This window comes from Perna viridis, chromosome 13 (assembly GCF_037379345.1).
Source record: "Perna viridis isolate PV_CMFRI_1.1 ecotype Kerala chromosome 13, ASM3737934v1, whole genome shotgun sequence".
NCBI lineage: Eukaryota > Metazoa > Mollusca > Bivalvia > Mytilida > Mytilidae > Perna > Perna viridis.
This window is the reverse complement of record NC_142457.1, coordinates 21677449-21689993: the sequence shown is the minus strand read 5'-3', so window position 1 is coordinate 21689993 and position 12545 is coordinate 21677449. Positions and strand designations below refer to the sequence as shown.

Genomic DNA, 12545 nt, shown 5'->3' with positions numbered 1-12545 from the left:
ATAAATGTGTTATGACTGTGTTATAAATGTGTTATGAAAGTGTTATAAAAGTGTTATGAATGTGTTATAAATGTGTTTTAAATGTGGCAAGTTTTATAGATGAAGACACAATCCCTCAACTAGACAGCTTGTCTTTCAGTGAAACCTGCAAACTCCGAACCTTGAATAATTTGATTATCTATCAAAACAAGACCCGCTTAATTCTGCCATAGCAATAAAGATGTATTTTGAACTTTGGTGAACCGAAAAAACCTTTCGAAACTGAACTGATTTTAAAGGACATTACTCTTGAAATCAGTGATATCTTTGTATCATATCAAATTTCACAAACGCCTTTCAAGCGTCCATTTGAAACAAAATGAAATCAGTCCAAGTTACTTTGATGCTTATCTGAGATTGATGTAAAATGGTGACTACAAACGTTGCAATGATTTCTTAGATTTGTGCCCCTTACCCTAGGTCTAACACCTAAAAGGTCAAAAGAAATTCGATTAAGACAGATATCACTGTGATATTATTATACAGAAATGTTTCTCACTAAATAACTTCCGTGTTACGTAACAAGTACATCAGACACAAACCAAAGATTTACTGATGAAATTCTGTCAGAATTTGACTGACCATGTCAGGAGTTGTCTGGGATATATTATGTACTTTTTTCGATAATAGTGATTCGTCTAATTGTATCTATTGTAAATCTCTGAAACATGCATGTGTTAGCAACGGCATATAGATTTTGTGCTCTGAGACATAATTTGCTCGAAATCTTTCTGTCGGGAGTGAAGCATATCCGACAGAGCGTACATTGTACAATTATGTATGCATTTCGGAAGTGATTGTGTGTACTTTTAAAGAAGACAATCAGTGTATGCAATAGAAAGTCTCGCATATTCTAGATATTCCGAGACATCATAGCGGTAAATATCAACATGTAAAATGTAAATAAGTACAAAAAGCTCCAGCTCTAATAAGCAGAGCATGACTTCATATATCCTTACATAAAGAAAGTCGAATAACAAAATTCCCAACTGTTTCATATTTACGTCATACGTTACAGTGAAACCTGTCAAAATGAACCCGTAATAACTCAAACACCTGTCGAAACCGAATCATGAATAGTCCGAACACCTTTCTTGGCCCAGGATAATCCGAACACATGTTTAAACCAAACTCTGAATAATCCTATGTGGAAACCGAACCCGGAAAACCCAAAAACCATCTAAACCAGACACTTTTTTCAAAGTTCCTTTATACATATTTTAATGTGTCTTAAATTCAGTTAGTTAAGGAGGTAGACCTAGGGTAAGGGATATAACTCTTAAAATCAATTATATGGTTGTATCATATTCAATTTCACAAAAGCCTCTCAAGCTTTCGTTTAAAGCAGAATAAAATCAATTCAAGTTAATTAGATGCTTTTTATGAGCAACTCCGCGTGTGTTTCTAGAAAAGCAGAGGAAGCTTACCCTACCGGTGCACCTGGTCCATGCTCCAAGTTTTTAGTGGAGTCCGAGTTGCTCATTTGTTTTGTTGCTTTGTATGTATGATTTTAGTTACTTTATGTTCTTCGTTGTGTATTTCTGTTTTCCGTGTCTGGTCTTTGTCCCTGGGTTGCATTCTTTTGATTACCGCTATAACTTTGGTTCCCTTTCATTACTCTTACATAAGATTGGTGTAAAATGCCGCATACAAACGTTCCAATGATTTGTAAGAGGTGTATCCCTTACCCTATGTCTACATCCTTAAACACCTGTCTGAATCATTCCAATGTATTAAGGTCCAGAGCAGCTCGGTTTACACAAGTTTCATATGGTGCTTGAAAAAAATGCAACTAGCCAGAACTCCTCCCGGAGCACCTAAGTTCACCAACCAGTTTAGCCTGGTTTGTCGTATTCAATTTTCTTTCTGTCCTTTTTTACTTATTTCGAATTGTTCAATTTATTCTTCCCGATGATCGCTTGTTCAGGGGATTTCCCCTCGTTTTCTCGACTTAAAAAATTCGTTAAATTTAGACATGTGTTGGGTACAAAATACATTTAAATTGACATCAAGAAAGAGTAATCAAGGAAAAGTAATCAAGAGAATGCAAAACAAGGTCTGGTCTAAACAGGTTTTTTAGTTAATCAGGTTTGGTTTCGACAAGTTACAAAGAAGAATATGATTGTTGGGGTTTAACGTCCGAGCAGCAATATTTCAGCTATAAGGTTCCTACTCCTATCGAATACCACAGTAGGGTTCTTTAACGTGCGAGGAACGTGACATCTTTCCAAACACGGTGCGCCACTATGGTTTGCGATCAGGTTTTCCATATTATAGCCTGACAACCCCAGCATGTAACACGCCAGGGGTACCCCATTCCACCACCTGGGGCTCACATCCCAGTTGCTTTGTGGGCAGAGCGCCTAGCCCCCGGCTATGTTTCTGAACACTATTTAGTCGCCTTTTACGAAAAGCTTAGCTCTGCTGCAGGGATATTCTTTTAACACCCGGGCTTGCACGGGGCCACAGAAGAACAAGTGTTACAAATATGTTAATAAATCTTTTAAGATATTTTTTATCAGTAACAGGGTCTAAATCTAGTACAAACGAATATATCCCTTTTACATTTTGCAAGTGAATACGAACAAACTAAAACCACCTTCTTCTCTGAATATAATTAGAGGCCTTTAATGGGAAACTTTATTAAAAAAACTACCTCTATTTCAAAGCTGAAGCTTTTTTATGGGTGTAGCCAATGCAAAAGGTTCAAACAATATTGTTCCGCCTCGGAAAACTTGAAATATTGTACGATCTATGATAACTCGAATCTAAAAGAAGTGAAGATATTTCCGATCAGTTCCTTTAACTTCTGCTTGTTAAAGTATCATAGACTATGGAAAGGTAATTAAGGGAACCAAGAATCGACCGGAAATCAAAATAACGTATTACAAGTGTAGACTAGACCGGCAAAAGAAACACAATATACAAAAAAGAACATAAAATAACCATGTAACACTTTGAAAGAGTAATCAAGGGAACCAAGGTTATAACGGTAATCAAAAGAATGTAATCCAGGAACAAAGACCAGACATGGAAAACAGACATACACAACAAAAAACATAAAGTTACTAAAATCATACATACACAGTAACAAGAGCAAATGAACAACTCGGACTCCACTAAAAACTGGGAGTATGGACCAGGTGCACCGGTAGGGTAAGTGTCCTCTGCTTTTCTAGAAACACCCGCGGAGTGGCTCATGAAAAGTCATGTCCGGGGTAGATGAACGAAGAAAGGAAAACTATGACCCATTGAATAAATCAGTTTTCATGGTGCAGATGGATACACCATAACGATCCACGAGTTCATGATGACGACCGTGCAACTTCTGTAGTGATGACTTCAATCTTGTAGCAACAGTATTAAACGAGCAATATCGACTCTATTAATCATTGAGAGCATGGACCAGTGGCCCTTTTCACAAAAATTCGTAAAGTAAAATTAGTCCTAAGTTATGACGTCACAACACTTTTATTTACTATGACGTCATAACTTACGACTAATTTACTCTTATGATTTTTTTAAAGGATCTCTGGTTACTGTTCTCTGTCAATCTATTTTTATTGATATGGCGATTCCTGAAATTCAGATACACCTCGTGTCAATAAAACATTAAGTGGTCTGTTTTCGACTAATTGTAGTAATAATTCTGTTATTCAATGACTGAAAATCAATAAAAAATACTTCATTTTCTATAAGAGCATTTATATTGCTTATGTCGATGATTTGCCACTTAATGTGCAAAAAGTGATGTTCAAAGGAAATGCATTCACTTTTGACGCCTAACAAATCATTAAGCACAATCGTTCAAAGAATCAGAAAAAATAGATAAAATTCAAAACTTGCATGTACAAAAAAAAAACAGCAATCTGTCAATGTTGTTTCACTCAACTAAGTCTATTCTTGAAATAAACACTGTTAGATCTCTGCTTCACAAAAAAAAAAGATGTTAGCAAGCCAAAATGTACATACGAGTTATATGATAATAATGTGACTTACACTAGTGAACACATGTTGATAATAATGTGACTTACACTAGTGAACACGTGTTGATAAATTGTGACTTACACTAGCGAACACATGTTGATAATAATGTGACTTACACTAGTGAACACATGTTGATAATAATGTGACTTACATTAGTGAACACATGTTGATAATAATGTAACTTACACTAGTGAACACATGTAAATGTCATATGATTTTAGCAACAGATGATTATGATATGTTGTATATTTGGATGTTTATCATTAAAAAATAATCAAACCAAAACTGTCAAATTGTCGTCGAGAACATGTTCTAGGCATGATAAATAAAGGGTATGATAGTGTAGTGTGGTGGAAACCGGTTTCTGGCTGACCGGAAGTTCACGTTACGAATGAGTAAAAGCTGAGTGAGAGAGTTCTACCAGATCAGCTGTACCGAACAGACGTCCTGAGCTTGCCCCCGACATACCAGTGTGCAGCTAAGACTACAGAAAGGTGAATATAATTCTATTATTATAGTAGGTCAATGAGTGCCAAGGCTACATCAGTTTTCAAAGACCCCGATGTAGCAAAAACATTGTCTACAATACATGACAGATATGTAGTCGTACTAGCAGACAAAGCCCAAAACAACATTGTTTTTGTCTGCAAAACGTTTTATATCCAATATTTATTATCAGAGGTAGACGTAGAAAATAATAGCAATGATAAGACCTACACTGCTAAACCTCTCTCCAAAAAAAGAGATTATGGAAAACCATAAATCTGTGCTATCCTCATTTGGTCTCTCTACCAAGGACGATGATTGTGATTTACCGTCTATGTACTGGATTCCTAAACTTCACAAGAATCCATACAAACAACGTTTCATAGCATGATCTGCAAAATGTACCACCAAACCTCTTTCAAAACTTTTAACTTCTATACTCACAACTGTCAAAGAGGGTCTACAGTCTTACCACAATACTTGTTACTCCCGTAGTGGTATTAATTCAATGTGGATCCTGAAAAATTCGAAAGATCTTTTGGAGACAATCAGTTTAAGACTATTATCTGAATATAATAGCATTAAAACCTATGATTTTTCAACACTGTATACTTCTATTCCCCATACTCAGTTGAAATCCCGACTTAAAAACATTAAACATCGTTGTTTTTCCAAAAAAAATGGTACACCTAGATACAAATATATAGTTCTTGGTTGAGATTTCTCATACTTTGTAAGAAATTATTCCAAATCATCTTCCAAATATACAGAGGAAGATGTCTACAAAATACTGGAATTTTTAATCGACAACATGTTTGTCCAGTGTGGTGGACGTGTCTTTCAACAAACGGTCGGCATTCCAATGGGAACAAATTGTGCTCCTTTACTTTCTGACCTATTCCTTCACTCTTATGAGGCTGACTTTATAGCTGATCTGATCAGAAAGAAAGAATATCGTTTGGCTAGATCCTTCAATCTCAGTTTCCGCTATATAGATGACGTATTATCTTTAAACAATCCTAATTTCGGGGATTTGATACATCGCATCTACCCAAAAGAACTTGAGATAAAGGATACTACAGACACTGTGAAGTCAGCCTCATATCTTGACCTACACTTAGAAATTGATGGTAAAGGAAAACTATTGACCAAACTTTACAATAAAGATGATGACTTTTCATTCAGAATTGTCAACTTTCCTTTCATCTGTGGCAACTTCCCTTCGGCTCCTGCGTATGGAGTGTTCATATCACAACTCATATGTTATGCCAGAGCTTGCCGAAACTACGCAGACTTTTTGTATCGCGCTAGAACTCTAACAAATAGACTTCTGGAGCAGGGTTATGTTGCTACAAGATTGAAGTCATCACTACAGAAGTTTTATGATCGTTGTCATGAACTCGTGGATCGTTATGGGGTATCCATCAGCACCATGAGAACTGATTTATTCAACGGGTCACAGTTTTCCTTTCCTCGTTTGTCTACCCCGGACTTGACGTTATGAGCAACTCGGCGGGTGTTTCTAGAAAAGCAGAGGACGCTTACCCTACCATTGTACTTTTGTTACTTTGTATGTATGATTTTAGTTACTTTATGTTCTTTGTTGTGTATGTCTGTTTTCCATGTCTGGTCTTTGTCCCTGGATTACATTCTTTTGATTACCGTTATAACCTTGGTTCCCTTGATTACTCTCTTATACAGACACCACAATATGGAAGAAAAATAAATCGCATATTGTTTACATTGAAATGGACCAACCCGTTTTCTACTTTAGTTTTCCAGATATGAATCATGTGATCCAAGGTTGGAAAAGCCTACATGTGATCCAAGGTAGGAAAAAAGCCTAATCTGATCCAAGGTTGGAAAGCCTACATGTTTGTTTGTTTGTGTGTTGGGGTTTAACGTCCGAGCAGCAATATTTCAGCCATATTCAGACGGCGAACATGAAAAGGATGATTAAATGAAAATGAAATGATGGTGAAATGAAAAAAAGGATGGGACACAAGGATAACAAGGTCGACAAGTTTTGATTGCCACTAGAAAAAGGGGGGATGGATAAGGTTGGGCAATTTAGCCTCCTGTGGCGCAGCGCAAAGATTCCTACTCCTATCGAATACCACAGCAGGGTTCTTTAACGTGCTAGGAACGTGACATCTTTCCCAACACGGTGCAACACTATGGTTTGCGGTCAGGTTTTCCGTATTATAGCCTGACAACCCCAGCATGTTACATGCCAGGGGTACCCCATTCCACCACCTGGGGCACACATCCCAGTTGCTCTTTGGGCAGAGCGCCTAGCCCCCGGCTAGAGTTCTGAGCACTATTTAGTCGCCTTTTACGACAAGCTTAGCGCTGCTGCAGGCCTATTCTTTTAACACCCGGACCTGCACGGGGCGAAAGCCTACAGGTGAATCAAGGTTGGAAAAGCCTAATCTGATCCAAGGTTGGAAAGCCTACATGTGATCCAAGATTGGAAAGCCTACATGTTTTTACTTTTGATATGTTGTCTAAAATGTTATAGCTAACTGTAATTTTAATGTAGTTTTCTTATAAAATCCCTGTTTATAGGTGATATAAATTACAAAATTATAAGGAGTGTACCAAAGAATTCAAAATTAAAGGACACCACTCTGCAAATGACACTGAAATACAATAGAAACTGTTATGTTTTCAATGTGGATAGACGTATAAAGTAACTCAATAACAAAAATAGAATTGGGTAGTTTACATGCTTACATGTTTTCACATCAAAAGGTTATTGCAGAACCTCGAGATTAAGGACTTCAAAGCTAAACCACTTGACTGTTCTTGCAAAAACTCTCCATTGAAATGTGGTCCTTCCGGTCACGTTATTACGGGAGATTTAAAACACATCGGAATGGAATTTCTCCGAAAGGCGCTTTCTGTCCCGAGTACCGCGAACCACGCTCTATAAATTTGAATTGTATATTTAAACTTCTTCTGGATGTCGTGAAGAACTACGCAAGACAAATAATAAAATGAAAACAAGAAGACATTGATTCTCTGTCAGAGTGGGTAATGACTGTGAGGTCTTTAAATTTGAAACGTGTAAACGTTTTACGTAGACCAATGAGTGTCCATGCTACATCAGTTCCCAAATACCACAATGCAGCAAAACCATTTTCTTCTATACATGATATATGTGTTGTCGTACCAGCAAACAAAGCCCACAACAACATTGTTTTGTCTGCAAAACGTATTATATCCAATTTTTATTGTCAGAGGTAGACATAGAAAATAATAGCAGTAATATGACCTACACTGCTACCAAAGAAGATGTAGAGGAAAACCATAAATCTGTGCCTTCCTCTTTTGGTCTCTCTACCAAAGACGTTGGTTGTGATCTACCGTCTATATACTGGATTCCTTACTACACAATAATTCATAAAAACGCTACATACTAGCAGCTGGATCTGCTAAATGTACCACCAAATCTCTTTCAAAACTTTTAACTTCTATACTCAAAGCTTTCAAAAGAGGGTCTCCAGTCCTACAACGACTCTTGTTACTCCTGTAGTTTATTCAATGTGGATTCCGAAAAAATCGAAATATCTTCTGGAAACACTCATGTCAAGATTATTATCAGAATACAACAGCTTTAAGCATTAAAACCTATCACTTTGCAACTCTTTATTTATATTTCCAATACTCAGTTTAAATCCCGATTTAAAGAAGATTATACACCATTGTTACTCCAAAACAGTTCTTGAGAGAGATTCCTCATGCTTTGTAAAAACTGATTCCAAATCATCTTCCAAATATACCGAAGAAGATGTTTTCAAAATATTTGAGGTTTGGATCGACAACATATTTGTCCAGTGAGGTGGACGCGTTTTTCAACAAACCGACGGCATTTCAAAGGGATCAAATTGTGCTCCTCTAATTGCCGAACAATTCTTTTAATCCTATGATGCTCACTTAATAACTGATCTGATCCAAAAGAAGAAACATCGTTTAGCTAGATCCATTAATCTCAGTTTCCGCTATATAGACGACATATTATCGTTAATCAATCCTAGTTTCGAGGATTTGATACATCGCTTCTACCCCCAAAGAACTTGAAATAATTTAAAAGGATACTACAGACACTGCACAATCAGCATCTGATCTTTACCTACACTCAGAGATCGATGGTAAAAGAAAACCATTGACCAAACTATACAACAAACGAAATGACTTTTCATTACTTATTGTCAACTTTCCTTTCATCTGTTACAACATCCCTGCAGCACCTGAGTTTGGAGTTTTCATATCATAATTTATACGTTATGCCAGATCTTGCTGTTACTACGCAGACTTTTTTTTTATCGCGTTGGACCTCTTACAGTTGGGCTTCTGGGGCAGGGTAATGTTGCTACAAGATTGAAGATATCACTACAGACGTTTTTGGTCGTCATAGTTAACTCGTGGATCCTTACGGTGTATTCATCTGCACAATAAAAAAACTCATTTGTTCAACGTGTCATAGTTTTCCTCTCCTCCTATGTCTACCATGGACTTGACTTAATAATGAGCAATTCGGCGGGTGTTTCTAGAAAAGCAGACTACACCGGTGCAACTAGTCCATTCTCCTAGTTTTTAGTGAAGTCTGAGATGATCATTTAAATTTGTTACTTTGTATGTATTATTTTGGTTATGTTATGCTCTTTGTTGTGTATCTCTGTTTTCCATGTCCAGACATTGTTTCTGGATTACATTTTTTTTTAATTTCCGCTAGAATTTTGGTTCCTTTGATTACTCTTTCAATCAGAATTCAGTAAAGTTATGCGTGTTCCCATTCAGAAACCTATGACCTCTGCTAGTTTTCTGTTGTGATTTTGAATTCTGTTTTGTTTTGTGTTTTGTTTTTGTTTGTTGTTGATGATGTTGTTGTTACTACTGTTGTTGTTGTTATTAATGCTGTTATTGTTGTTTGTGGTGATGTTGCTGTTGATAATGATAATGTTGATATTGATGTTGCTTATTTTGGTGATATCAATGTTGTTGCTATTTGAGTAGTTGTTGGCGTTGTTGATATTGCTGTTGCTGTTGTTTCTTATGTTGTTGCTGTTATTGATGCTGTTATTGTTGTTGGTGTTGATATTGTTGTAAATGATGTTGTTGATGTTGTTGATGTTGATGTTGATATTGGTGTTGTAGTTGTTGATGTCGATGATGTTGTAGTTGATGTTGTTGATTTGCTGTTGTTGATGTTGTTGTTGTTGATGTTGATGTTGATGTTGTTGATCTTGATGTTGTTGCTTATGTTGGTGATATTAATATTGTTGCTATTTGTGTAGATGTTGCTTTTGAACGTGCTGTTCCGATTATTTGGATTATTTTATTGTAATGCTGCAATGATTGAGACATACTATCAATACATCAATAATAGCATTTCACGTTTAAAATCAATATATATATATAAAAGCGTCTAAATAATAGTCAACAATCACTCATACGGGGTGATGGATCGTTAAAAACGATGCGAAACATAACAATAAATAAAATAAACGTCTAAATATGTTTAACATCACCAGAAGATGGTAAAATTTAAATTGAATATTTCGGATAACAGATATCCTTCCTCAGCATAAAACTCATAAAACTATATGAGCATAAAACTCACAAAACTTAACGAGCATAAAACTCACAAAGTTCAAGATCAAAACAGATTCAGAAGCTGAATCGCGTGCGCTGTCGGTGATTGTATCTTTCTCAAAGGCTCACATAAGCAACTGATGAGGAGCCTGAATGAAAATAACAAAGAGGGTCTTTTTATCAAAGTTGCAATTAACTGTGGAAAACAATTTAAAAAAATAAAGTCAAAATATAGTAGTACGGCGTATTGATGTATAGCAAGTAGTGCTGTACCAGCCTTAGATCCAAGACCTAAAAATGCATTATTTTTTCTCGTTAATTCCATCTGGAGAAGTTGTTTGCAATTTCCTCATCCAAAAGCTTTCCCGAGATACTCTATTACATTTTGACCAGTTTTTATTATGTTCTGTGATCGTCACAACAATGTTGTGGAGATCCTCCTGGTTGTGTCCGGCAGATCTAAGATGGCGACTCAGAGGGATGTCTGGTTTGCATTTGTAGTCACTGCGATGACCATTCATACGCCTGTTGAAAGGTTGTTCTGTTTCGACAACGTACTGCATACCACATCGGCACTGGAGAAGGTATATGGTATTTTCGGTTTTGCAAGTTACGTCGCAAAAAATGGCATCTCTTAGGCTCATCGGTCTACGGAATGCCAGGACCGGGGCCCCCGGAAAGAGCTTGGAGAGCTTGGGATGTTCCAAAATACCATAAAACAAAAATAACACCACAATACAGTGTCAATACTGTCAATCGATTGCGCAATTTGTAATATACATGCACGCTTTTAGTTGTGTTTAGTTTGTTGTTAAGGGGCATGACTTAAATACTTAGGTGATTCGAAATTGACGCTGCTGCTCCATAACGCTGAACTATCCCGAATTTCACAAAATTAAAATACAATATTGTGTTATAACCTAAGACCGATTTAGCCTTGTTGGTAAACGTTTCAAATGCTCCGGTTACAATCGAATATGTATCAGTAACTTTATTACGTCATCAATATACAATAAATTACAGTGTAACAGAGATACATTGAAACCTTTCTAAACTAAACCCTTGTGGAATATAAAATTCAATTTAGTTCGGTTTAGACAGGTATTCGGAAACATTTAAATTGATATAACAGGACTTACAAAGTGTCTGGTTTAAATAGATTTTCACATTATTCAGGGTTTGGTCTGTTTGATTGTTTTTATTTTCGTTTTTGTTTTGTTTTGTTTTGTATTTTGTTTTTGTTTTTCTTGGTTTTTTGTTTACAAAGTCCATCTAAATCAATTTTATTTAATCAATTTGATTTATTTTTTTCACCTTCATAAACAAACATTTTATAGTAAAAAATGAATTCGTTTTATACAGGTTTCACGGTATACCAGATCTTCCCCTTTTCATCTGTACCTAGATCGTTAGTCTCAAATGACTTCACCAGCAAGACACAATAATAACAAAATATGTTATTGATGTACCATGGAACATATAGATTTAATTTGGCAATGTTGTATATTTATAGTTCCCCGTCAAATATTATCACAACACACATGATAGTTCGATTGTTTTCTCTTCTGTAGCTTTCTCTACGAGATGATTACATCACGTGATTACATCATTTGAAAGATAGTACAAAGAGATACTTCTTCGCTTTAGTACTTTGATTGGATGTAATGTTCTAATTTTCTAAGGTAGGACTTCAGTATTTTATGATAAGACTTCACAGAAATGCCACTAATCTTTTATATTTTCCTTGGATGTAATATTCTAATTTTGTAAGGTAAGACTTAGGTATTTAATGATAAGACTTCACAGAAATGCCACTAATTTTTTATATTTCCATTGGGTATAATATCCTAATTTTCTAAGGTAAGACTTCGGTATTTTATGATAAGACTTCACAGAAAAGTTATTAATCTTCTATTATCTTATTGGATGTAATATTCTAATTTTCTAAGATAGGACTTCGGTATTTTATGATTAGACTTCACAGAAATGCCACTAGTCGTTCTTATTTTGATTTGCATGTAATGATTTCATTTCTTAGGTAGGACTTTGAAGATGTGATGATTTTTCTTTCCCTTCTTAAAGAGAACTTTGTTGTTTTTTTTATGATTTTTTTTCGAGTAGACCTTACAAACATACTACTGTTTGTTTATATTTTGATTAAGATTTAATGATCTTATTTCTAGGGTTGGACTGTGATGATATTCTTCCTCCGTTTAATGATCTTATTTCTAGGGTTGGACTGTGATGATATTGTTCCTCCGTTTAATGATCTTATTTCTAAGGTTGGACTGTGATGATATTGTTCCTCCGTTTAATGATCTTATTTCTAGGGTTGGACTGTGATGATATTGTTCCTCCGTTTAATGATCTTATTTCTAGGGTTGGACTGTGATGATATTGTTCCTCCGTTTAATGATCTTATTTCTAAGGTTGGA

At 35.8% G+C, this 12545-nt stretch overlaps 1 protein-coding gene across 1 annotated transcript in view; it reads left to right on the top strand.

Moving 5' to 3' along the window:
• Positions 1 to 11225: 11225 nt before the first annotated feature.
• LOC148599987 (acid phosphatase type 7-like) overlaps positions 11226 to 12545 on the top strand; it is a 55082-nt gene continuing 53762 nt past the window's right edge. The window contains exon 1 of the mRNA XM_088557555.1: positions 11226 to 11792. The gene's annotated coding sequence lies outside the window, so the exon portion shown is untranslated. The remainder of the gene's footprint in view (positions 11793 to 12545) is intronic.